This window comes from Schistocerca americana, chromosome 6 (genome assembly GCF_021461395.2).
Source record: "Schistocerca americana isolate TAMUIC-IGC-003095 chromosome 6, iqSchAmer2.1, whole genome shotgun sequence".
Classification (NCBI taxonomy): domain Eukaryota; kingdom Metazoa; phylum Arthropoda; class Insecta; order Orthoptera; family Acrididae; genus Schistocerca; species Schistocerca americana.
In genome coordinates, this window is record NC_060124.1 from 276,842,643 (window position 1) to 276,870,174 (window position 27,532).

General features: G+C 41.0%; 1 protein-coding gene and 1 long non-coding RNA gene across 2 annotated transcripts in view; one reads left to right on the forward strand and one right to left on the reverse strand.

Annotated features, from left to right (window-relative positions):
- Positions 1–2,766, forward strand: part of LOC124619701 — a 90,893-nt gene extending 88,127 nt beyond the window's left edge. The window contains exon 3 of the long non-coding RNA XR_006980112.1: positions 2,504–2,766. This is a non-coding gene — a long non-coding RNA (uncharacterized LOC124619701). The remainder of the gene's footprint in view (positions 1–2,503) is intronic.
- The window catches only part of LOC124619700, a 139,605-nt gene that overhangs the window by 65,394 nt on the left and 46,679 nt on the right, over positions 1–27,532 (reverse strand). The window lies entirely within an intron of this gene.

The following is a 27,532-nucleotide window of genomic DNA, read 5'->3' on the forward strand; positions in this document are numbered from 1 at the left end:
GCTGTAGACAAGACATTTAACTATCTGGCCTAATCTGGTGACATCGATTTGTTGTAGAATCATGGAACATATTTTGTGTTCAGACATAATGACCTCTCTAGACTCTAAGAAGCTCATCTGCAGAAACGAACACAGTTTTAGGAAACAGCGGTCATTCGAGACACAGATGGCCCTCTTTGTGCACGATACACAACAGGCCATAGATACTGGCTCCCGGGTTGATGCCATATTTCTCAACTTTTGAAAGGCGTCCGACTAGTTCCGCACTGTCACTTGCTCCAAAAATTGTATGCTTACGGTCTATCTGATGATACATGTGGTTGGATAGAAAGTTTTCTAACAGGCAGGAAGCAGTATGTTGTCCTGAATGGGGTGACTTCAACAGAAACAAGTGTAACTTCACGTTTGCCCCAGGGCAGCGTAATAGGTCCGCTGCTTTTTATGATTTACATAAACGATCTGGTTGATGGTATTGACAGTGGCATTAGACTGTTTGCTTATGATGCTGTAGTCTACGAAAGTAGTATCACACAAAAGCTGTGAACAGATCAATGAGGATTTGCAGAAAATAAATGCATGGTGTAATGACTGGCAGTTATCTGTCAATATTAGTAAGTGTAACCTACTGCGTATAACAAGGCAAAAATCCCCATTAATTTACAAGTACAAAATAAATGCCCAGTCTTTGGAAGCAGTAACATCCGTCAAGTATCTGGGTGTGACTATTCGAAATGATCTCAAATGGAATGATCAGATTACACAAATAATGGGTAAGGTGAACTCTAGATTGCGGTTTATTGGTAGAATCCTGAAGCGATGCAGTCCTTCAACAAAGGAAATAGCTTACAATATGTTAGTTCGTCCAGTCTTAGAGTATTGTTCGTCTGTATGGGACAATTACCAGTTGCGTCTGATTCAAGAAATTGAGAAGGTCCAAAGAAAAGTGGCAAGATTAGTGACTGGTACATTTAGCCATCACAAGACTGTTACAAATCTCATAGAAAGTTTGAAGTGGGACACACTTGTAGATAGACGGTGCACTAAATGGAAGGAGCTGCTCACTAAATTCCAAAATCTGATCTTCACTGAGGATGTAGAGCATATATTATTACCACCAACTTTCAAATCACTCAAAGATCGCCATTCAAAGATAAGGCAAATTAGAGCTTGTACTGAGGCGTTCAGACAGTCATTTTTCCCTCAAGCGATCATGAGTGGAACAGAGGGGGAGAAATATGACTTTAGCGTGAATTGTGCCCTCCGCCACACACTGCTTGGTGGCTAGCAGAGTAGATATATAGATGTAGATGTGGAAGATTAAGCAGTATGACAAAAAAAGCCAGGCAAGCTGGAGTTCTATAAATTCTCTCTTCCAGACTCCAGCCATACCATTCAAAATGCCCTTTTTCCATTCTAAAATTCAGTCTTATTAACATTTTCTGAATGCTTATGTGATAATGATAGTCATGAGTGTTTGTTATGTACATACTGCACTCTTCAAAAATTATTACAGAAAACATAAAATGATCTGCATTGTAAATTATGAATGTATGATTACAACCAAGTGAAAAGCCAGGCCTGATGAAACTTACTGTGGTGTTATACGGTATTGTCACCATACCAGGCAGAATGCATCTTGAGACTGGCAGTGAACCATGTGACAGCCTCACAGATTTGTGGCCATCTTGGAGCCACAACTCTAGATGTATGCACACTTAGCACCACCCCTGATCTGGCATAACAAGACACCACAACAAGGCCTGCCCACTGTATCAACAGCCTATGAGTGGAGTCAGCCAAAGCCTCAACAAATTATAGTAGTGTTTCTGTATTACGGTCATTTATGATGAATAGGCTCTGATTAACAGACTCTCTCTCAGAGTTGCTGTTCAAGTTACGTAAAGTTATTGTGTCACTCAGATTATATGTACTTCTCAACATTTCTGCTTTGTGTCTAAGCAGTCACCTATTCCTTGGCACCTGCCTCTGGCTCATCCGACACTGGCTGGTTCAAATGGCTCTGAGCACTATGGGACTTAACAGCTGAGGTCATCAGTCCCCTAGAACTTAGAACTACTTAAACCTAACTAACCTAAGGACATCACACACACCCATGCCTGAGGCAGGATTCGAACCTGCGACCATAGTGGTCGCTCGGTTCCAGACTGAAGTGCCTAGAACCGCTCGGCCACTCCGGCCAACTCCAACACTGGTAACAAGTGTGCACCCAAAGGTGTTTTGGTTCTACTTCTTGTCATAAAACCAGCTGGCAGCAAATTTACTTCTGTTTATCTGTTTTTGCAGATTTGTTATCATCTCCATGTTTTCCATTTCTTTGTTGAATTCTTGTTTCAGACCCTGGCCAGCACCTGCCTGCAGATTAACTATGTTTTCTTGTACTTTCAGAGTGTAACTGTTTTGTGTGTTCTCATATTTCACTTGCTTTTGTGCATTGACCATCGCTAGCCCTCCACAGGACCCATCACTAATGCAGATTATTCAGTTTCAGGTGCAGCAGATGAATAGTTTTTGGAAGTGAGGACAAGGCTGCCTGCTGTGCAGCCCAACCCTGTACCATCACCCCCACCACCCACAGCACCACCGCAGCCAGCAGTGTCTGTTTCCATACCACCATTTCTTGTGGCGGTTATCGACTGCAAGAGTCGACCGCCTCATCTTTGAGAATGAACTTCTTTGAAAACTGTTGATCTCAGTGTATTCCGAACTCTGTATTCGAGTGGATGTGTTTGTACCGACATGATCGAAATAAAGTCAGTCCATTATAAACGAGTGAATACTTAATGTTGGGTTCAATATTACCATACGTAACATCTTGGTCCCCTCACTGGTGACCCCGACGCTCATGAATGCCACTTCTGACGCCAGAAATGTGTACTGGAACATCACCATGGACAAACAATGCAGCAACCATTTGTCAGATTTCTATGTCCATCGACTTCGCATAGTGCCGCATCTGGATGCAGTGTACAGAATTCCTGAGTCTTGTGTGAATTGTGCTTTTTGTTAACTTTTGTCACCTTCTCATACATCGTCAATGTGACCGACAGGGTGTATACGACCTGGGACAACCGGGAGATCTGGGAAAAACCTGGGAATTTTTTCATCCGGGAGAAAACCGGGAAAAACCCACACATTTTTTAGAATTCCAGGAATTTTTCATTGTTTTTGTTTTCAGTTAAATTTTTGTAATTATGACTGGTAAAAACCGATACTCTGATGAAGGATATTACTGTATCCTGCTACTGCAGAATAATACTGCAGAAATAAAACATGAATAAGAGAAAAAACAAAAATAAAGCTTAAATTGCAAAGGATATGTGCTATATACAGCAACAAAGCACAGTGCTCATACAAGCGACTGCCAAACAGCTGAGTAGAACCTTCAACTGCTTCTGGCTACAGAAATGTGGCTGTTGGCTGTGTAAGCAGTCGCAGCAAGCAGCTAGATGCTACCGGGAAAAATTTTACTGCCAGATTCATGCATGCGGAGCAGGCCCAGATATGGGAGGGTGGGGGGCCTTCATATTCTTGAGGGAAAAAAACGTTGTTTCACAAAGTGACTAGCATCCAGTGCACGTTAGTCTATTGATTATTCATATGACTCTGAAACGCGTCCCTGTCGGTTTTTGAACATTTTTTAACACATTCTAAGTTGATATCTGACTGAGTCATAAGTTGATTTGTGAATGCCTGCATAGTATACATGATGTCTCTGTCAGGGGAAAATTTGTCACATGTGGAAACAAACTTTCTTACAGACAAATGCGGCTATATGAGCTGAGCGGTGTTAAGGTTGAACGGATGAATGCCAACCGCTGTCTGATGGTGTGGTTGACTGGGTTTGTGAATGATGAGCATTGTTATAATTACTAGCAAAATCCATAGATTCAGACTACAGGAGTGGAAATAAACGAGTAACAGGTAAGAAAGATTACGTATTCCCTTCTCGGTGTATCCAAGAAAATGAAATTTTGACTGAACATTTTTGGCCAGATCGCTATACTAGTAAGGGCCAGTTGTACAGTCCCCAGCTAGCAGCCACTTTAAGTTATATTCTGGAAGAAGCGCAGAAATCGCGTTGTACGAACGTGTAACAACGCCTAACCAGAGAATAAACCGGGAAACTAAACCGGTGATTCTGGCAGAGTTAGTGAAGTTAACATGCAAATAAGCTTTGACATTGGCAAGAATAGTTACAGAATTAGTGATAACAAGACTGTTTGTTAGAACGGGGAAGGAGAAGAACGGGGACATCACACAAATTATGAAACAATATTACGATTCCAAGTTTGTATAAAAATTTCTTACTACTACTTTTCGATCTCATGCTTGAGAAACTGGAAGGTATGAATGAAGTGAAGTGTGAAACTATCTCCTAACCTAAAGCTTTTTGCTTGTAGTAGGCCTAATAGGCATTTGATATTGGTGCTTTGTGAATTATATTCTGTCGCTACAAAGAAGACCGTTTGTGCCAAAACAGTCTCGTTTATTTGGTGTGTGTACTATTGTTGCAGTATTAGAAAGGCATATTTTGTTTTATCTAGCAGACACTGACAAAATAGAAGTAATCAGATTGGGAAACCACACCAGTCTTGGGTCCTATTTGTATTAACAGCTTTTTCAGTATTAGACAATGACATTTTGATTTTTCATGTAGCAAAACATTTGACGAATTTTGATAAGGTAATAGATTATTTCACAGAAAGGAAAGCATGGCATGTAAATCTGTAGCAAGATTAGAGAGAGAAAAATTCTAGGAGTTAAGGATTGAAGAAATGTGTATTGTCTTGCTTGTCTCATGTCTTTACTGGGATTATGTATCCTATATTTAATTTTAGGTCACACAAAACAGCAAGTTGTTAACTGATAGGCAATAAAGAGTTGAAAAAGGGACAGGATGTCTAACCAGCCGACTGTAAGCAGGAGAGGCACACAGGACATTTTAATTTCCACTGTCCTGAGTATGGTTTGATGGCATCCATTACAAAATATGCACGTTTCAATTCCACAGAGCAAAGTACAGTGAGGTGCGATAGAAGAATGCTGTGTGAGGAGGCGAGACATTGCACGTTGGCACACTTGCGACCAAATAACGTGTCTTGCATTTCCTCAAACACGTATGTTTTATGCATCAGGCTCTTCAGAAAGATGCATGCTGCAAAATGAACATATCTTTGAAAATTCAATTTTTAAAAATTTTTGACGTCCTATCTCAAACGCTCGAGGGAGTGGCGGGGTATTTCTCCGGTTTGGAAAATATCGTAGATCCAGGGCTGATGTGCAGAGCAGTCTGAGTTGTAGTGGGGAAGTGGGTAGTCTCCACGTGACTCGTGTTTACGTTTAGTGATTTTGCTGTTTCCTCTTTGTTTACTGCTCTCACGTCAAACGAAAACAAAACAGATTTGTGTGGCCAGGAGCTATAAACTGAATTAAAATACATTCACATAATTATGGAAGGCTAAAATGTGTTATTAGTTGCAGATTTTATTTTATTTCCACCTTTCTGACTGTGAAGCATTACTTGCCTTGCGGAACAATGATGTTATTTTTGTCAGTTTGCTAAAGAAATTTTCTTTTATTAATATTTTCCGCTGAGGCAGACAATATATTTGAAATTTTTTCAACTTCTAGCATGTATGGCATTATGCCATAATAAAGAAGCAAACATGAGATAACACAGTACTGGTATTCCAAGAAAATTTACATCCCAAAAACCACACTAAAAACCTTAATGTCAGGTCGCGGCCTACTTCACTGGGAATCTGGACATACAAATGTGCACTTTTTAGTATGGGTCACAAAATTCCGATGCTCTTTGAGTATCCTACGATGTCTTGTTTCTTTTATGACATAATGTAAGATCTTTTAATGTTTTACACATATGAACATACGGGCTCCCTACGACCTCGTAGCTGCGGAAGCGCGGTGACGCCTGTCATCTGGTGCTCTCTAGCAATTGCAGAAACGAACCTATTTCTAACAGGTCACAGGAAAGCGGAAGCTCAGTGATGCCTGTCATCTGGCGCACTCTAGCAATTGCAGAAACGAACCTATTTCTAAGAGGTCGCAGGAAAATATTCCGAACGGTGGTTTGAAAAGCGTTACCATAAAAGTAAATTTCCTTCTACACAAGTTGAACTATGTGCAAGAATGTACGATGAATTTCTTAAATCACAGAGTATCTGACTGTCATTTAAAAATCAGCTCTTTGATGAAAAGCCATTTACATGAATTTCGAGCCCAGAAGATCAGAAATTTATGTTGTTACTAAAAATTTTACTGGCACATTTGTGTGATATATCTTAAATTGTAATAGGCGCATAAAAGATCAACATCATATGTGAAAGCTTAGCTTCTCTTGCAGCATTTTAATCTTACAGACCAATATTATATGTGAAAGCCTTGCGTTTTGTGTTGCGGCACTGTGTACATTAATTTAAACGATTAACTTTTCCTGTTCGTGTGCGCGCGCTACTTAACAGTGAAGTTGCTATTGGCTGACAACATGTTCTAAACACTGAATAGCCGCTGTCATCGGCTGGTGAGATCATGTGACATGATCTATGACTGGCTTACAAAAGCATTTTGCAATCTCGATTTCAATGCTTCAGAAAGTAACATGCGGTGTTTGGTGGAATTCGATTTTATACTTTTGTAATATGAAAATATGCAGCGTACATGTTGCTGCACATCAAAGATTTTTCCAAAACGTGTTCTTTCCCCCTGTGTTTCGTTTTCTAAAGTGCTTGGAAATTCTACACCCATGTATAAAACCATAATCATTCAAAGGACTGATAAGTTATACAGTTCCAAGAGAAAGTATATTATCAGTTGACAGGGAAAAAGTATGTTTTCACCCAGGAGAAAGTATACTTTTAACCGGGAAATCCGGGAATTTTTTTTCCTTGTCCGCATATACACCCTGGACCGAGGCACACACATCGTCCGTCGAAACCCGCTCAACACATCGGTAATTTCACTTCCGGACAGTGCAGTGCTCCTCCACTGATTAATTTGACTATTTTGACTTGCTTTTGTGTAATGAATTAACTTTGTGCAGTGCTTCAATACCTCATGCCAAACAATGGATTGCAACAAACGGGGACTATGTTGCAAATCCCAGTTTGCACAAACTCCGAACTACGGCTAAATTGCATGCCTGGTCAAATTCACAGGAACAATTTCATCAAGGACATCCTACCGATCAACGACAATGCAGCAATCACACTGACGACAATGCCAGCTGTTTCTCAGTGCAACACTGGACATGCCACGCCCCCCTCTATGCAGCACCAGAGCCGCACCGACGCTGCTCGACCGCTACCGACAGCGACGTCTCGGCAGCCGCCTCCTGGTTCACTGACCTCGGCCCAGTCAAAACTAACAGCTGCATGACATGCGATCCTGCCACGGCTACTGCACCCGCATCTTGTCAACAACTCGCCGACACTATGCACACTTACCGCCTAGCCGTTCACTACCCGATCACACCCGCAACTTGTTCACCCACCCTAGAAGACGATTTCAGCCGTATCAATGCTTTTTACAGCAGTGAACCTGTTCTCACTCCACCACCACCAAGTACTGAGTTTCACATTCGCGATCGCACACACGATCTCTTCTACTTGAACTGTTACGTCAATACTGTGCTGCCGACCTTGTCTTGTACGCCAGATTATCCTTTGATAGAGACAGATTCTGATTTCGACCCCCATCTTGCTCAGTGATACACAGCAGACTGCTTCACAACATACATTTTCGCCTGAACAACTGCAACAGCTACGTGAGCAAATTGCAACATACAACTTGTTGGTACAAGATCAGTTACACATGCTGCAGCCGACACCGACCGAGCACGAGGTGCAACAAGATGCATTCTTGCCTGAACAACTGCGACAGCTAGGTGAGGAAATTGCAACATACAACCTGTTGGTACAAGATCAGTTACACATGCTGCAGCTGACACCGACCGAGCACGACATGCAATGAGATGCTCCTGTCATTGTTCCGCCTCCAACTGCTGACAATCCTTTGCCATTATTACCAGCTACAAATAATACCCTGACGATCACGCTACATGGATCTATGTCCCAGATGTCATAAGTGTCATCATTACACTGCCTCAAGTGGAAATTCTACGTTACTGATGTGATACAAGCAACTTATTTACGCAACTGCCACCTTTCCTTGGTAGTTCCAGACACTTCGTTTCTGTACCACGGCATAACCAGCTGCATTCCAGTGCTGCTGGCTTTGACACCCTCTTCACTACCTCTGCAATGTACGACCAACACATCTGCTGTTTCTGCTTCGACAAGTGAGCATCTTTCTGCTCCGACACACGACCGTGCAGCAGTTTCGCGCGAGCAGCTTGCAGCCTTATGACTCGAGGACCGCAGCGCTGACAGCGATAGCACACACGCAGCTCCCTTTCCATGGAACTGTGTCACCTCTCCACCACAGACCAGTAGTTCATCTGCTGAACCGACTTCTTCACGTTCACATTACGTCTCATCGCCTTCCTGCTCCGACCACGGTTTCACCGACCACGTCCACTTTACACCACCTCGGCCGCGGTGGTCTAGTGGTTCTAGGCGCGCAGTCCGAATCCTGCCTCGAGCACGGATGTGTGTGATGTTGTTAGGTTAGTTAGGTTTAAGTAGTTCTAAGTTCTAGGGGACTGATGACGACAGAAAGTAAGTCCCATAGTGCTCAGAGCCAATTTTACACCACCTCATGCACAGGGCTCACAGCCATGCCCCCCAACCTTTGATCATGGCTGTTTCACACATCAAAACACCAACACTGTCAACTCCGCTTGGAACACCCTGCCATCTACCGCTGTAACACACTCACCGTCCACGGACTCTGAGGTGACACTTCCGTCTACACCGAAGTCATCCGCCCCCAAGATCAGTCATGTGCAGCTTGCTGTTTTCTCCCCTGCTGTGACATCAAGCACCTCTATAACTCCGTCATTACCACAAGTGTTGCTCATCCGGCATCTCTTACGCTACTGGTTAAGCCATAGCATGCTTGCTCCTTTATGTCATACGACCAATAACAAACTGTTACCAGATATGTTGCACTTACCGCGGTGCTCGCCGGCAAATACTTTGGCAATACATCGCATCGCATCTTTGACGCACTCCGCGCCTTTGATCAGATCAAAACTCTGCTGCGCTGCACGGCCTCAACACGACAATGTTCTCCCCACTGACACATCGCTGCCTTCTGCTTCCACCGTGCCATCAGCAGCATGGCACGGTCAACCTGTGGACACCTTCCACGCCTCCTTCCCTCTGCTGGTTGCATTGTGCTCCGCGCTACCAGTGGGGGCTCTGTGGCAGTTATCGACTGCAAGAGTCGACCGCCTCATCTTTGAGAACGAACTTCTTTGAAAACTGTTGATCTCAGTGTGTTCCGAACTCTGTATTCGAGCGGATGTGTTTGTACCAACATGATCAAAATAATGTCAATTCATTATAAATGAGCAAATACTTAATGTTGGGTTTGATATTACCGTATGTAACATCTCGATCCCCTCAGACTCAACAGAAGATGAATGCCTTGAGTTTCATGCACAGTTTAACAGTCGCCTGCAGGGGCATCACATTGAACGTAGGGACAAGCAACCTTATTTTCTAGCAACAGTTAGAGTGTCCGTCTGCTGGCTTGCTTGCAAACTCTTCCTTGCCATTCATCCTGAAATTGTTCCTTATGCCAAACTAATTGCTGCTCTAGGTCAGTACTGTGATGAACAGATTAAAGTGGCAGCTGTTCTTCATAAATTTTTTATTTAATTTTTTATTTTGCAGAGGCACCCTAATCAAACTCAAAAGCAGTGGCTAGCAGACTTACAAGGGATTACACACCATTGCAAATTTAGGTGTCAATGTGGACACTATTATAGTGATGCCATGACCAAGAGTGCCTGACATACACAAACAGATTCTCAAGTATCCCATCCAAGTTTGCGACACTTTTGGAATTAGAGGAGTTTCAGGACTCGTATGATAGCACAGCAATAGACTGATTCTGCTCCTATTTGTGCAATATAGAGTAGAAGTAAACAGGTTACACCTATACCTCATGCAGAGTAGCACATAAAGGCTCAGCCAGAGCAGAAACATAAACAGACTCAGTGTGCCACGCAGCAAACTAGTGGTATTAAATCTTATCCTCACTGTTTCACAGCTCACAAGCAACAGGCATGCCCTTGCTGTATTGCTAAGTGTTATCATTGTGGCAAACACAGTCAAGTTCAAGCCATTTGTTTGCAGAAATAAAAGTCCAATGTGCATTTTCCATGTTCTCAAAGATCTCTGTGACTGGACGTCAGTACAATTTTTTCCAAGCCATGTCATGATTCAAGTGTTACACAGTGAAAATCAAGTGCAACGCTAAAGAAGTCACAAACTTCTTCTATTAGGCATCAGGCAAATAAATTGTTTGTCACTCTGCAGATTGCCAATCACAAAATATCCATGCAGTTGGACACTGGCGTATCAGTGACATTGTTGAACACGAGTAATTACAAATTGTTAGCCAAGCCCCAGGTACTTAAGTCACAGGCATCTCTTTCTGGTTACTGTGGACATAACATTCCTGTGCTACATATTTGCAAGGTACCTATAAGTTTTCGTGTCATCACAAAAACAGTTTCATTCACAGTGTTGTGCTGATATGAAAGTGAAAATATTTTTGGCACGGATTTATTCGATTTGTTTGGTTTGAAAATTCAAGAAGTGTTCTCTCTGTGAACTCTTTGCTACCTACGGATGGGGTAGCTCGACTTTGTAAAGTATTTAGTGGCATTTATCAAGACAGGCTAGATAAAGCTCATACTTTTTAGGATCACATTACCACGAAAGACAATGTGCAACCATGGTTTTGCCGTGCTCTTACAGTCCCTCACGCTATCAGAGATCAGATGGCATAAGAACACTAATCTTGGCAAAACAATGGTACAATTTTTCCTGTAGCAGTTAGCCATTGGGCATCACCTTTAATAATAATAAAGGATTTCAGGCAATGGTAAATCCACAGACTGTGACCAACTCTTTTGCTTTGCTATGACCTGAGGAACTCATGGACAAACTTGGTGCAGGTTGCTTCTTTTCCAAGACTGATCTCTGTGATGCTTATTTGCTGCTTCCATCTGATGAACAGTCACGACCAGTAATTGATCAACACCCACATGTGGTTATTTAAGTTTCTGAGGTTCCCCTTTTGCATTGCACCTGTGCCTGCAATTTTTCAGTGTTACTATCATACAGTCATTTCCAGTTGTACTCCCAATAAGTGTCTTTCCAATCTCAGGAAATTGTTTCAAGTGCTCTCAGATGCTGGATCAAAGTGTGCCAATACTTGTGTGTGTGTGTGGTGGTCTTCAGTCCTGAGACTGGTTTGATGCAGCTCTCCATGCTACTCTATCCTGTGCAAGCTTCTTCATCTCCCACTACCTACTGCAACCTACATCCTTCTGAATCTGCTTAGTGTATTGATCTCTTGGTCTCCCTCTACGATTTTTACCCTCCACGCTGCCCTCCAACGCTAAATTTGTGATCCCTTGATGCCTCAAAACATGTCCTACCAACCGATCCCTTCTTCTAGTCAAGTTGTGCCACAAACTTCTCTTCTCCCCAATCCTATTCAATACCTCCTCATTAGTTACGTGATCTACCCACCTTATCTTCAGCATTCTTCTGTAGCACCACATTTCAAAAGTTTCTATTCTCTTCTTGTCCAAACTGGTTATCGTCCATGTTTCACTTCCATACATGGCTACACTCCATACAAATACTTTCAGAAACGACTTCCTGACACTTAAATCTATACTCGATGTTAACAAATTTCTCTTCTTCAGAAACGATTTCCTTGCCATTGCCAGTCTACATTTTATATTCTCTCTACTTCGACCATCATCAGTTATTTTACTCCCTAAATAGCAAAACTCCTTTACTACTTTAAGTGTCTCATTTCCTAATCTAATCCCCTCAGCATCACCCGATTTAATTTGACTACATTCCATTATCCTCGTTTTGCTTTTGTTGATGTTCACCTTATATCCTCCTTTCAAGACACTGTCCATTCCGTTCAACTGCTCTTCCAAGTCCTTTGCTGTCTCTGACAGAATTACAATGTCATCGGCGAACCTCAAAGTTTTTACTTCTTCTCCATGTATTTTAATACCTACTCTGAATTTTTCTTTTGTTTCCTTTACTGCTTGCTCAATATACAGATTGAATAACATCGGGGAGAGGCTACAACCCTGTCTCACTCCTTTCCCAACCACTGCTTCCCTTTCATGCTCCTCGACTCTTATAACTGCCATCTGGTTTCTGTACAAATTGTAAATAGCCTTTCGCTCCCTGTATTTTACCCCTGCCACCTTCAGAATTTGAAAGAGAGTATTCCAGTTAACATTGTCAAAAGCTTTCTCTAAGTCTACAAATGCTAGAAACGTAGGTTTGCCTTTTCTTAATCTTTCTTCTAAGATAAGTCGTAAGGTTAGTATTGCCTCACGTGTTGCAACATTTCTACGGAATCCAAACTGATCTTCACCGAGGTCCGCTTCTACCAGTTTTTCCATTCGTCTGTAAAGAATTCGCGTTAGTATTTTGCAGCTGTGACTTATTAAACTGATAGTTCGGTAATTTTCACATCTGCCAACACCTGCTTTCTTTGGGATTGGAATTATTATATTCTTCTTGAAGTCTGTGGGTATTTCGCCTGTCTCATACATCTTGCTCGCCAGATGGTAGAGTTTTGTCATGACTGGCTCTCCCAAGGCCATCAGTAGTTCTAATGGAATGTTGTCTACTCCCGGGGCCTTGTTTCGACTCAGGTCTTTCAGTGCTCTGTCAAACTCTTCACGCAGTATCTTATCTCCCATTTCATCTTCATCTACATCCTCTTCCATTTCCATAATATTGTCCTCAAGTACATCGCCCTTGTATAAACCCTCTATATACTCCTTCCACCTTTCTGCCTTCCCTTCTTTGCTTAGAACTGGGTTGCCATCTGAGCTCTTGATATTCATACATATTCATACCAATACTTACATAGCAGAAAATCCTACTTGATCACTGATCAAAAACCTCTCACCTCATTGTTCAAACCTTCCCAAGCAAGTCTCACCATGCATGTTGAGAAAGTTGCAGTGTTAGTCTCTGCTCCTGTCCACTTTCCAGTACATAATTGTGTACTAGCCAACAGCTAAGCATTAGAATGCAGACACTCTTTCTCATCTTCCAGTTAACACTGATTTGGTGTACAACATCTCAGAGGACTCATGCTTCCATATTGATGCTCAGAATAATGAAACACTTGATGGTTTTCCTCCAATCGCCATCAAATTGCTCAGGAAGTAGCTGCAGATCCTAATCTCAAGGTTCTGTTGTAGTACCTGTGCACCAGTTGGCCACAATCAATTAAGCAGATTAGTGATCAGGTGATATGCAGTTATGTTGCTCTTTGACACAATTTATCTAGCCATCAGGACATTACCCTGTTACACATGGACAACAGTCAAGCTCATGTGCTAAAGCCACATTTGCCTCAGAAAGAAATTCTTCACCTTCTCCATCAAGGGCATGGGGCATTGTGTACACTAAGCAGCTCACATAACACTATTTACATGGTTCAGCATAGACATGCAAACTAAACAATTTATTTCTAAATGTCTGACATGTGCAGAGCACCAGGCTGCTCCACCCAGCACTCCTTGACAGGATCTGCAAACTGATTTTGCAGGTTCCTATTGGAATTCTCATTGGCTTATCATATTAGAAACCGTTAACAAGTTTCTGTTTGTGGTGATCATGCAATCCACCACAACAGCTTGTACTATCAAAACTCTGACGTTGATTTTCTTGTATTGAAGGCATACCTGGGCTGTTAGTTTCTGACAATGGACCTCAGCTCACTTCAGCAGAATTTCCACAGTTTTGTTATGCCAAGAGCATGTGATGGCAGCACCATTTCACCCTCAATCTAACTGAGAAGTAGAACAGTTTGTTCAAACATTAAGCACCAGATGAACAAGTTACACATTTCCCATATGTGGGACTAGGTGTTAGTGCTCTCCCTCTCATCACACCATTCCCGATCACACTGTGGTGAGTAACCAGTGGAATGTTTGCATGGACACTATGGCAGCTTCAGCTGCTGCATCTGCCATAGTGATTGGCCCATGTTCTGCAGAGCTCTAAATTTAAATTTAATGATGTTCATGTTTTTCAGAGTTTTTGGCAAATGCAGGTGCTGGGAACAAGGTGTTATCAAGAAAGTATTTGGATACTCTTTCTACGTATTACAGGATACCACTGCACTTCACAAGTGTCATCAGGATCAGCTTCACTTGTGTGGGTTGTGTGTCCCTGCTATGGGCTTTTCCTTTATAGATTAAGTACCCTGAAGGATCCTGCAGCCTCAGCTCCCTTTGTCTCTCTCTGCTCATGCACTGCCAATGCCACACGAGAAGCCAATGGTTATCAGTGTGTTGTCATTTCCTTCACCACAGTCCTAGTCACAAGGGATCAGCCCCCTCTGCTCTGTCACCTTTGAGTGGGCCACCACGGACTTCCAGTCACTGTTACACCATCACACATGGAAGGAGGTGTTCAGTTCTTGGATGTAGATGCACACCTTGTGGCTGGTTTTTGACTGGTGTTTCTAGCCTTTTGCAAGATGGATATCTGATTACAGACAAGAGCTCACACATTAACTGCAGTTTTGGCTCCTATGAGCTAAGTGGCAGCTGTGCCCAAACCTTGTGCTGTGTCAAAACGCACGGGGTACGTTCGCCCTTACTGGTGCTGAGCATGCTGTGTGATAAATCAATGATAACACCTGGTAGTAATGATAATATACATGTATGATGTGGTAAAACCAAAATCAAATTTTGTTCTAGATGATATAAGGGCGTCTACGGAATAGCAGGTGGTGAGCATGCGTGACTGCAGCGATATACCATATCGCCCGCGCTGTGTCCAGAGATGCCGCCTGAGCGACGCGCAGCAGCCGGCCGCTATTGCAAAGAATTGACAGCATCGACGATTACTGCATTAATTGTTAAAAGTTGGCGTGGTGTTGCGTGTTTGTTCATTTTAAATGGTTCCTATTGTACAACGAAAAGGGTTAGTTAGTTCCCGGACAGACCTCTCACTGACCAAGTGGTGGTAGTGGTGTATATCAGGTCTGATCTTACAGCGTTTCACTGTGTGGTGTAGTGAGGCTACTCAGTTGACACCTAAGTCTTGGGAGAGTGCATGGAATTTTGTTGATTATAGTTGTGGGAACTGTTTCATTCATAAAATTTGCTGGGGTGAGTCCTGCGTGAGCCTGATTTAATTGAGACATTGATTTGTTAGGTGCTGAGTTCTGTGGAATCGGTGTGACCAATATCCCATCTGCATTGTATGTTGAGTGGTCGCGACGTGACCAGTGGTAATTGGGTTGCTTGTCGTTTTTATTGAGGTGGTTTGGGTATTGTGCGTGTGTGTATCGAGAAGGGAAAGCCTCGAACACACGTTGGTAGTTGTATTTTCAAGACCACTAGCTTGCAGCAGACAGCGAATTGGCTCATAGAACGACAAACTGTTTCACTATACGGTGATGGTGTGCACGTATCACTGAGTAGATAAGCGATAGTAAATTGAAGGAACCATTTAACGAGCTACACGTAGCTAAACCAAAACTTGATTCATCAAGGTGACGAGTGGCCGATTTAAATGTTAGGGAACTTAGCAGGTCACATGTGGTCAATGCCTGAAGAGGTCAAGATTTGCTTTTAAATTGTAACTTAAGGTTAGTTGAAAAGTGGTGGTGACATTTAGGATTTTTGTTTGATTTTTTTTATTACTTGTATCCGTATTGTGGGGAATGATAATATATTTGCTGGCACTCGTTCACTGGTGATGACCAATGTGTATTGAGATACCTAGAAGGAAAATAAATCCAATTTTAATGAGGTTAAGGGAAACCTTCTAGTCTATTTAATTGGTATCAAGTGTGAATATATCTATAGAATTTTCGGAAGTGTAAACGAGTGTAATTTAAATATATTTAAACAGTGGAGTCAATATCACGTATAACATGGTTTTTTTAAATGTGCTTGGTAGAAGGTTCTTGAAAGAATGAAATTATAAATAATCTACTGAAAGTAGATCTTCTCAATATTAAAGAAAAGATTTCAATTAAGGGAAAAAGCTTCCTAAATGATGAATAAGTTTAATTGAAGTAATTGAATTATTTACGGAAAGGCCAAAGATTTTGCTACTAACAAAGATTCATTGTTCTATGTTGCATGCAAAGTCTCATCACTTACATATTATTGCTGCGTCGAGTTGGAAAAATATTAAAGGGAGAATCAAAAATGTTTTAATTCCGAACAGTAGTGATGGATGTGTCCATAAACAGAATAATCATTTCAAGACGGTAGACAGATTGGTATTTTAGTATAAGTAATAAAATAGTTCCAAGTTTATCTCAGAGAGTACGTACTGCGTTGTGAAAAGCTCGTTGCGAAAGATAACAATTGCTAGTTGGATGTCGCATTTATCATCACGCAAGATAATCAGGTACTGAAATTAAAGTAATTTGTTGCTCTGACGAGATCAGTATCATAGACAATGAGAGTGGTTCATTAAATAGGCCCATTTATTCACTACTGCTTAACTTCACTAATCATTAGTGTGTGGATATTGTTAAGTGATTATTCGTAGTTCTATCTTGGCTCAGTATGATTTCAGCATCGTGTCTAGGCAGGGTGTTGTTCCCATTATTTGGCAGACAGGCTGTTTGCATGGTCAGCGGTTGAGGTGGTTGCAATATTAATTGCACTAAGGCTGATTTCGTGTTTGATTAGTTCATTGCCAGAGTGATTGCGGCGCGGGCTAGATTCTTGTTGTCAGCAGAGGCTCCTCTCCAACTGGAATCCTCTGCAATTAGATGGTGTTCTGTAGTCTTAACATCTATTTAAAAATAAGTAACTGTACCTAATTAAAGGCGTGGTGGTCGACCGGTGGCCTAAGTACTTTGTGCAACAGGATACTCTGCAATAACGGCATAGAGACGTTGGTACAGTACGATCCCTTGTTGTTGTCAATCAATCTTGGGTACTGCCAGTCACGGACCAGTACATTCAGTGGTGACCCTGCCAGGATGTGCCTAATCTGAGGCCATCCATAATAACAAGAAGCAGTGAGAGGGTACTGAATGACGGAAGTTAGTTAGTCACACGTCGTTGTATTGTCAAAGGTTATTTTGAAGAGGTTTTCATTGCTAGGAGACGGATTAAGTTGTGTTCAGGTTCGCTAACCATATTCAGCAAAGCTGAGCAGAAACCTGATCCTGTCGGTGCTGTCGCTGAACCATCGCCGCAGTGCAGTCATCTCTTCAGCCGAGACATCTCTTCAGCCGAGACGTCGCTTCAGCCGAGACATCGCTTCAGAGGAGACATGGATTCAGCCGAGACATCACTTCAGCCGAGACATCGCTTCAGCTGAGACATCGTGGTGGTGGTACAGTCACAGCCAAGCCGACACTGCAGACTAGCATTGCTTCAGCCGAGACATCGATGCAGGCACAGCATCGAGCCGGAGGAGGCAGTAAAGCATAAAATTTGAGTACCTTTTTATTAATTTTTTGTACTTTTTGGAGGTAGTGATCAGTATAGTGTGTTTGGAGGAACTATAAGACTGTTAGGACATATTGTTATATGTACGCAAAACTGTGGTGTAGAGAGTACTGAGTTTCTTGAAAGGATAATTGCTGACGTAGTTTAGTTCTTTGTAGCAAAATGGATGAAAACTTAAAAGACTATTTGGTGCAAATTTCAGCTGGACAAAGGAAGTTTGGGGAAAGTACGAAGAAAAGTTTAGAGGATATGAATAAAAGTTTAGAGGAGTTCAAAAAGGATGTTAATGAGGGGTGCGAAGAATTAAGGAATGAGGTATTAGATTTGAAGCAAAAGTATCAGGAATTGTCAGTTCTTCCTGGGGAAATGGAAAAGTTGAAAGAGGCTCAACAAATGTCAATGGAATTATTATTAAAAGATGTATCCGATCAAGTTGCAGAAGGACACAGCAAGCTGCAGAAAGAACTAAAAGAAGATATTGACGGTCTTAGTAAGGACCTTGATGGTCTAAGTAAATCTGTTGATTACAAAATCAGTAAGACACAGACTTGGGTAGCAAGTGAGTTAAAGTCAATATCGGCTTCTGTGTCATAAATTAGTGTTACTGATAGAATGAATCGATCCATGGGTGAGCCAGGTTGTAGTCAGCAGGCAGATGTAACTTCAACTCCATGTAGTCGTGAGGCAAATTGGTCACAAGATAGTAGTGCAGTTAGTAGTGCAATTACTGAGTCATTAAATTCACAGGTGAACAATGGACATACCTGTAGAACTGAAACAACTAGTAGTAGTGATTTGGTGGAAGAATTACGATTGGGCATTAAAAATGGTAGTGGTAATTTTCCTAAATTTAAACCCGGGGGATCAGTGCATCCAGTAATATTTTTAAAGTCATTTCAGGGAGCATTGCCTGTGTCGTGGGATAGTAAAAGAAGTATTCATTTTATAGTAAGTCATCTGGAGGAGGATACCTTCCATTGGGCTATGTTGAATTTAGATCGTTTTGATACTGTGGAAGAATTTGTGAGAGCCTTTAAAACTAAATATTGGTCAGAAAACGCTCAGAGGAAGATGAGATTAGAGTTGTTTGGACCACAGGGGTATACAGATAGTTGGGGAGGATACCGTAATTTTGTGGAACATTATTTAAACCAAGCACTCTATTTAGATGAGCCAGTAAATGAGATCCACTTAATTGAAGTGTTGATTACACGTTTACCCGATAAAGATAGAGAACGGTTGGTAGGTGAGCGTTGGACTCAGCCACAACCATTACTTGAGTTCTTAGACCAATTAGATTATTTACATAAATCAAGGGAAAGGAATGATACGCATATTACTAACTGGGAAGATGTAAGAGAGAGTCCGCAAGGACAAGAATGACGCAAAGATAAGTTTAGCAATAATGTAGGTTATAATCATAACAATGGTAGTTCCCATAATTTTAACAAGAATAATCTTGGTTATAGAAATAATAACAGAGACAGGAGGAGTCAGTGGAATGAAAGTGATGTGAACGCTTGAAGAACTAGCCCCGCAAATAACCAAAATGGTAAACAGAGGGTGGAAACAGTAAATAATAGTGGCAATGGTAATAATAATTGTAGTAATTTTGAACAAGTTGGTAATCGTAGGTGTAGTCAGAATCATAATGGAGTGTTAATACAAGAGGTCACCGAGGATAGCCAGCCCATTCCTATGCCAGGTTGTTCTAGGGATCAAATTCAAGGATACAGGAATGTCTTTTTGAAGTACCGGGATGAACAAGCTTTAAATGAGGAACTTCTGATCGAGAAAGAGGATCCAGTGAGTAATGCATCAACTCTGATAGTGAAAGGCAAAGTAGAAGGATTGGAGTTCGAGTTCTTAATGGATATGGGAAGTCAAGTTAGTTTATTATCCAAAGAAGTATGGGAAAGGTATAAACACAAGTGGAAATGCCCAATTTATCCGGTAACTAACGTACACGTAGTGAGACTAACCGGAAACAAAGGGAAGAAGGTAGAAGGAGAAGTGTTACTCACATTCACCATTTCCGGAGTAACGCTACAGCAATCCATGTTAATCGTGTCCGGAATATATTTACCTATATTATTAGGTATGGACTGGTTAGTGGTGAATGGAGTACTATTAGACTTACCCAGAGAAAGGATGATGATAAATGTTAATAACAGTCAATTGTGGGTTAAGTTGAATAAGAGTAGTTCCTGTCTAGAGAGCATGGAGCATTTCAAGATTGGAATATAAGATGGGAAGATACTGTGAAGATAACAGAAGATGAAGAAGCGTCCATGTCGGTAGATGAAAGTAGTACTGGTGATTGGGAAAGTATGGTTAAACAAAAGTGCGAGGAGTCCAGTGGACTGAATGAAAACGAAAAGGGACAGTTAGAAGCGGTCTTAGTATGGAATAAAAGAGTCTTCAACAACAAGCCAGGAGTATTTCAGGGGTATGAATGCAAATTAAAAATTAAGGAGCATATACCGTTCCTTAAAGCTCCATATCCTATAGCTTTAAGTATTCGAGATGCTGTAACTAAGGAAATAAACAGGATGTTAAATTGGGATATTATTGAGCGTTCTGACAGTCCATATAACAATCCCATAGTAGCTGTAAGAAAGCCTAATGGAGACATCAGACTGGTCTTAGATGCTAGAACAGGGAATCAAATCATAGAAATTGAATGAGATCCACCAGTTCCGATGGAAGAAATCTTAGTTAGGTTCAACAATGCGAAATTCTTAAGCTCGATAGATTTGTCTGCAGGATATTGGCAAGTTCCCCTTGCACAAGAGTCACATAAGTACACTGCTTTTTTTGTTTAATGGCAGGTCATATCATTTTAAAGTAGTACACTATGGCCTTAATGTGTCGGTGGCTGAATTTATTAGAGCGCTAGACATGGCATTGGGAAAAGAATTGCTTGACAAGGTGTTTGTATACATTGATAATATTCTAATGATTTTGAAGACTTGGTCAGCTCATGTCAAACTGATTGATGAGGTATTACAAAGGTTGACACAAAGGGGAGTCACGGTTAAGTTTGCGAAAGCACATTTCGGGTGCAGCAAGATTAAGTTTTTAGGGCATAAAATTAGCCACAACGGTTTTAGACCTGACCCTAAGAAACTGAAAGCTATTAGTGAATGTCCACACCCTAGGAACAAGAAACAATTAAAATCATTCCTTGGGTTAGTTGGGTATTACCATCGTTATATCCCGAGTGATGTCATGAATTGTATTAATCTAAATGCCCTGTTAAAACTGAAGGCCCAGTGGTCATGAAGTGAAGACTGTCAATCCGAGTGGTTAGCTATTAAGAAGTCTTTATGTGAAGTGCCCATACTCGAGCATGCCGACTTAAGTAAGGAGTTTTGTTTAGCGGTAGATGCATCTGGCTACGGAATTGGTTGTCACATGTTTCAAGAGCAGGAAGTAGATGGAGTTGTGCAACCAGTGACCTTAGCATTCGCCAGTAGAATGTTAACTGCTTCTGAAAAGAATTATTCTACAACGGAGAAGGAAACTTTAGCCATAGTGTGGGCTGTCAAGAAATTTAGATATCTCCTTTACGGGCATAAAGTAGTAATCTATTCTGATCATAAGGCATTAAAATTTCTGATGACAAGTAAACTGTTGCACGACAGATTGATCCGGTGGGCGTTATTTCTTCAAGAGTATGATGTGGACATTAAGTATGTAAAGGGAACTGACAACAAAGTATCTGACGCCTTGTCACATTTACCCGTTGGGATGGCAGGTCATTTGGATTATGTTGAAACAGGTAGGGAATTTAAGGTACTCCGAGTAAAATTGCTGGAACTCAAAAAGAAATTGAAACAAGTAGTTAAGAATTTGCAAAAGGAACAACCAAAAGACAGTTGGTTAAATTGCATGAGGCAGAGGCTATTGAACGAAAAGGATTTGGTGCCGTGGAAGAAATTTTGAAAGTATCATAAGGATATACTTTTCTTTGCAAATAGCCATGGTTTGTTGAGGTTGCGAGTGTGTATTCCACAAATGTATGCTAGTAAGTTAGTATGGTATATTCACAGACAATATGGTCATTTTGGAACTAATAAGTGCTTGGCACATATACAGAGTTATTACTTCTGCAAAGGTATTAGCAGAGTAATTAGGAAAGAACTACCAAAGTGTAAAGTGTGTTAACAGACTAAAAGGTATAATGAAAAGGTCAAAGTGTTGAGTTTTCCTATTGTACCATCATGTTTATGGGATTTATGTGCTATCAACTTATTTGGCCCATTACCTCGTGGCATTGGAGGAGTAGAGTACGTGCTAGTTATTTTAGAAGTATGGTCGAAGTTAGTGAAGCTTTATTCACTTAAATCAGCTATGAGTAAAGCGGTAATAAGAGTGTTGCGAGAAGATTACTTTCCCAAAGTAGGGAAACCGAAAAGACTTCTGTCAGATAATGGTGCGCAGTTTGCAGCCCATGATTTTAAGGAGTTTATGCAAATGCAGGGGTGCAACATTTGTTATTCGCCCGGTATAGGCCGCAAGCCAACCCATCCGAAAGAGTCATGCATGAGTTAGGAAGGTTAGGGAGAGGGTATTGTAGTAAGAAACATACTAAGTGGCCAGTGTTTTTAAAAGAGTTCGAAAAAGTGTTAAATGATCTACCACACGAAAGTACCGGAGTAGCTCCCCGAGAAGTAGTGGAAGGTAGGAGATATGGAGATGGATTACTAGATCAAACAGAATACCCGCCAAAGAACTCAGATTGGAATAGTAAATTGGAGGAATTTGTAAACAGTAATCTAAAGAGGAATGCGGAGTGGAGGTCCAATCGCCTTAATGTTGAGGTAGTTAATAGCAACTTTCAAGTAGGTGACTTGGTGTTGATACATACACATTGGAAAATCAAAAATAGTAATAAACGTATTAAAAATTCTTTTACCTTTATGACAGACCATTTGTGATTAAGGTAATCACACATCCTACTACAGTGTTATTGAAGGAGGTGGAATCTGATAAGGAGATTGGCAGATATCATTTAAGTGATGTGAAAAGGTATGTGATGCGATGTTCTAAAATAGTTGGACAAAAAGAAGGGATGTTATTAAATAATATGGATAACTTAGATATAAAACCAATTTTCGAGAGTGGCGCACTAGAGGTAAGTCTAGAGAAGTACGTAAATGAGCAGGAAATAAGACTAGGAGATAAGACATACACTTCGTTACCAAATATGCTGGTGGGAGAAGTACAAACATCAAGGATAAGAATGGCCATGAGTCGAGGTATTTATCAATCTCGTAAGTTATTTGTACTCTGCATTAAGAAGTATAAGAATGAAAAGGTTGAAACTAGGAGGAGGCCGAGGGGTCCTTCTTATTTGGACAGAACTTTTGATGAGAAAGAAAAAATGTTAAGGAAAGGGCAAGTTTGAAGTAGAAGCAAGAAGGCCCAGAGCCTACCAAAAGGTATGAGATACTGGTGGGTCATTAGCCACAAGCCGGGATAAATGATGCCACGTGGATTGGGAACTTTGCATCACCCACCCATAGTATAAGTGTTTGATAGTTTGTAAGGTATTTACTATTTGTGCTATATTGCGTACATAGTGTAGTGTTTGTTGTAAGGAGGACTTCTATTCTATTTAGTATATTGTTTTGTAGCTGTAGTGTTAATGAGCATTTTTAGAATAAAATTAAGCATCATGCACGTATTAACATGTATTTGAATGAAGAATAGAATTTCACTGAGGGGGAAGAACTCAGGTTAGGAAGGAAAGGATGAAAGTAGCTAGCAAGTGATCTAGTAAAAACCATTTATTGGAATTGTTTTTCTTACAATTGGCATCATGAGTATGAGAGTTGAAGCTACAACTGACCTGTTTCTTTAACTGGAATATATAATAGGGAATACTTATTATGCAAAAGGTCATTACAACATGATGGGAATAGGACGAGTAACAAGAAAATGCTAAAGTGTATAATTTGCTTCAATATCTCATGCCTCAGTCCAAGCAATGGAATGTAACATGTTTTGGATGTTGTTGGAATTACTCAATCAATCTCTGTTCAGTATATTTGAAAGTAAAAGGTCAATCTGTAAGAGCGGTCACTCAGCAACTAGTAAGGTCGAGGAGAAGGCTCTGTGCTGTGTCAAAATGCACGGGGTACGTTCGCCCTTACTGGTGCTGAGCGTCCTGCATGATAAATCAATGATAACACCTGGTGGTCATGATAATATATGTGTATGATGTGGGAAAAAAAAATCAAATTGTGTTCTAGATGATATGAGAGCATCTACGGAATAGCAGGTGGCGAGCATGCGTGACTACAGTGATATACCATATCACCCTTGCTGCGTCCAGAGATGCGGCCTGAGTGACACGCAGCTGTCGGCCACTATTGCGAAGAATCAAAAGCATGAATGATTATTACATTAATTGTTAAAAGTTGGCATGGCGTTGCGTGTTTGTTTGTTTTAAATGGTTCCTATTGTACTAGGAAAAGGGTTAGTTAGTTCCCGGATAGACCTCTCACCGACCAAGTGGTGGTAGTGGTGTATATCAGGTCTGATCTTATAGCGTTTCACTGCATGGTGTAGTGAGGCTACTCAGTTGACACCTAAGTCTTGGGAGAGTGCACGGAATTTTGTCGATTATAGTTGTGGGAACTGTTTCGTTCATAAAATTTGCTGAGGTGAGTCCCGGGTGAGCCTGATTTAATTGAGAGAATGATTTGTTAGGTGCTGAGTTTTGTGGAATCGCTGTGCCAGAGGTCAAAAGCGTTATATCTGTGGGAAAGAAGATTTTCATCAAGGCACCAAGTCGAGTGAGAGCTATCAAGGCTGCTCACCCTGACTGTCCTCTGTCACCTGAACCAGTCTTGACAAGGTGGGTAACGTGGCTTTCAGCTGCAAAATATTATGCAGACAACAACAGAAAAGTTGAAGTGGTGTGGATGCATATGTAGTTCTGGATAAATTGAATCTTTCATCCAAGTGCACTTGGGTGGCCTTCCAGACCGAATTGAGGAACTTGAGTCTCGTAACATGGAAGTTATGAAGGCAGAGGCTCTCATCGAAGGACTCAGGACACAGAGCAAGAGTTGGCCACGTCCGATCAGTGAGAGACTTAGAAGAAAATTGGATGCAGTTCTTCATAGAATTCCTGGTTGGCCTACAATTCGGAAGATCGCTCAGTTACTGGAAGGAGAGAAACACTCCGGAAATCTAGATGTTTTCACACCGTCTGATGTTGCTGTTGTTAAATTTCTACCTGTAGTATCATGTGATGTTGAACGATCATTTTCAAGATTGAAAATGTTATTATCTGACCACAGGAAAAATTGTCATGTAGAAAGTATGGAAAAAATGTTGGTAGTTCAAACAAACTCTAATTTTTATAATTTACCAAACTTATCGTGTAAGTACCTATGATATATGTCATTTTATTCATTGAATTATAGCCATTATTGAAAATATTTGCTGGTTATTCATCAATTTTCCCAAGTAAGATGCATATTTTAAAGAATTTATCTAAGATAAATGCATAATTAAAGAATTTTAGCTGCATTATTAAAGGCATATACCGGCAGTAAGAGCATATTTTAACTGCATATTGTGAGGAGTTTTGGTGTATATTTCGTGGGTTTTAAGTGCATATTGATCTGAACACTATTGATTATGCATAGTTTAAATTGATTGATTGATTAAAAGTAATGTAATTCAAAAAACGAATAACAGAACCCAATTAAAATATGAGTGTAAGTGGGTAATTTCAAATCATTATCCTGTCTGCCAGACCCGATTTCAAAAAGACTATTTTACTGAAATGAAGTACATTTTTGTTAAAGCTAGGAAATATGCTACAAAGAATTTATATTCTATATTTTATGAATAATCCACTAAAATGTAATATGTTGTTATACTGTATTTACTTATCTAATGGGAAACTTCTCAAAATCTTCAGATGTTGCTTCCAGCTGACCTGCCAGGAAGACAAACATTTGATCTGGAATTTCTTGCTCACATGGAAGCAGACAGAGTATTCTGTGGACAGACAAAACCCATTTCCATCTCCAATGACATGTCAGTACACAGAACTGCAGAATATGAGCAACAGAAAATCTGCTTGCACATTGATCAGTACCACTTCACTCTGCAAAGGTGGCTGTGTGGTGCGGGCCGACCTCATTGCGTATCATAGGGCCGTTTGTTTTCAAGGAGATGGGTCCTTACCAACATCATTCCAACCCTTCAACAGTGTGGATGTGTGGGTAGGGTCATTTTTGTGCTAGATAGCACTCCATAAATTGCACAGCCTGTGAAGCACCTGCTGATGAGACATTTCAGAAATGCTAGAATTATCTGCTGTCATTTCCCTACAGTCTGGCCATCTCGATCACTTGACCTTAATCTGTTTGACATCTGGCTGTGGGATTATCTGAAAGATTTGTTCAGTGCTCCAAGTACGAATTTAGCTGAAATGAAGGCACACACTGTGCAACACATTCTGACCGTGGTCCCCAAGACCCTCTGACCTGTTGTGGTAGCATGCTGTTTCTCAATTTCAGCTTGTGGCAGAAAACAGTGGCCAGTGTATTGAACGTGCCATGCAGCAGCCTCACAACAATTAGAAACCAATGTCATTTTGCTTTTTATGTGGTTTTTGACCTCAGGGCAATTAGAAACCATTTCTCCCATCCAATGTGGTGTGACCTTGTCATGATGGATTTAATAACAGCCCACAGTTGTTGACTGCCATGCTTGTGCAGTCATTCACATTGAACAGTATGAATGATGTAATCTGCATCTCCAACCATAGCCATCGTATTGTGGTTCATTTCTCATTTGTAGCTGAACACATTTATGTTAAGACACTTACAGCCCCATCTGTGCTAGTAAAATTTTCGTTTTTTTCCATGAAGTTTTCCTCTGTATCAATAGTATGCTGTTCAAATTTGATGTCATTCTGAGCAGTGGTTCTCTTTGTACAGAATTTTGAAACCGGAAATCTAATTATAGACACTGTGCAATCATATAATTTGTGGAAAGATGGACAAGTGAGACGTGTTTTTAATTTTCTTTTTGACGTAGAAATTCCCATTTTCCTGCCATTCTTTCCATTTCAAACATTCCTTCCCATACAGCCTTGGCATCCAAGGCAAACGCTTTTGTTTGGATGCAGACTCTTTACAGCAATACACCACCATTCTCACCTCAGCCTTCACTGCACATAATTACCCAACCAGTATAGTTAAAAAGCAGATTTCCTGGGTCATCACACCCATTCCTGGTACTGCTGATGCCTCCACAAAGCAGCTTCGGAGCACACCACTGGTGACTCAGTATTACCCTGGTCTGGAATGTGTTAATCAGCTATTTTGACACAGCCATGACTTCCTAAAATCATGCCCTGAAATGAGATCTATTCTGTCTCAAATGTTGTCCACTACACCTAGAATAGCTTTCCCTCACCCTCCCAATCTCTGCAATATTCTTGTCAGACCCTATGCTCCTTCTGCACCCATCTTTCTACCCAATAGCTCCTACCCCTGTGACTGTCCCCACTACAAGACTTGCCCTATGAACCCTCCTACCACCACCTATAATAGCCCTGTAATTGGCAAAACATATACCACCCAAGGGAGAGCCATTTGCGAAACGACCCACGTCATATACCAGCTATTATGTAAACCTGTTCAGCCTTCTACATCAGCATGACTACCACCAAATTATCAATTAGGATGAATGGGCTTAGGCAGACGGTATATACTGGCAACTCACAATATCCTGTTGCAGAGCATGCTCTACAACATGACGTTCATGACCTCGGCACCTGTTTCACCACATGCGCCATCTGGATTCTTCCCCCAGACACCAGTTTCTCAG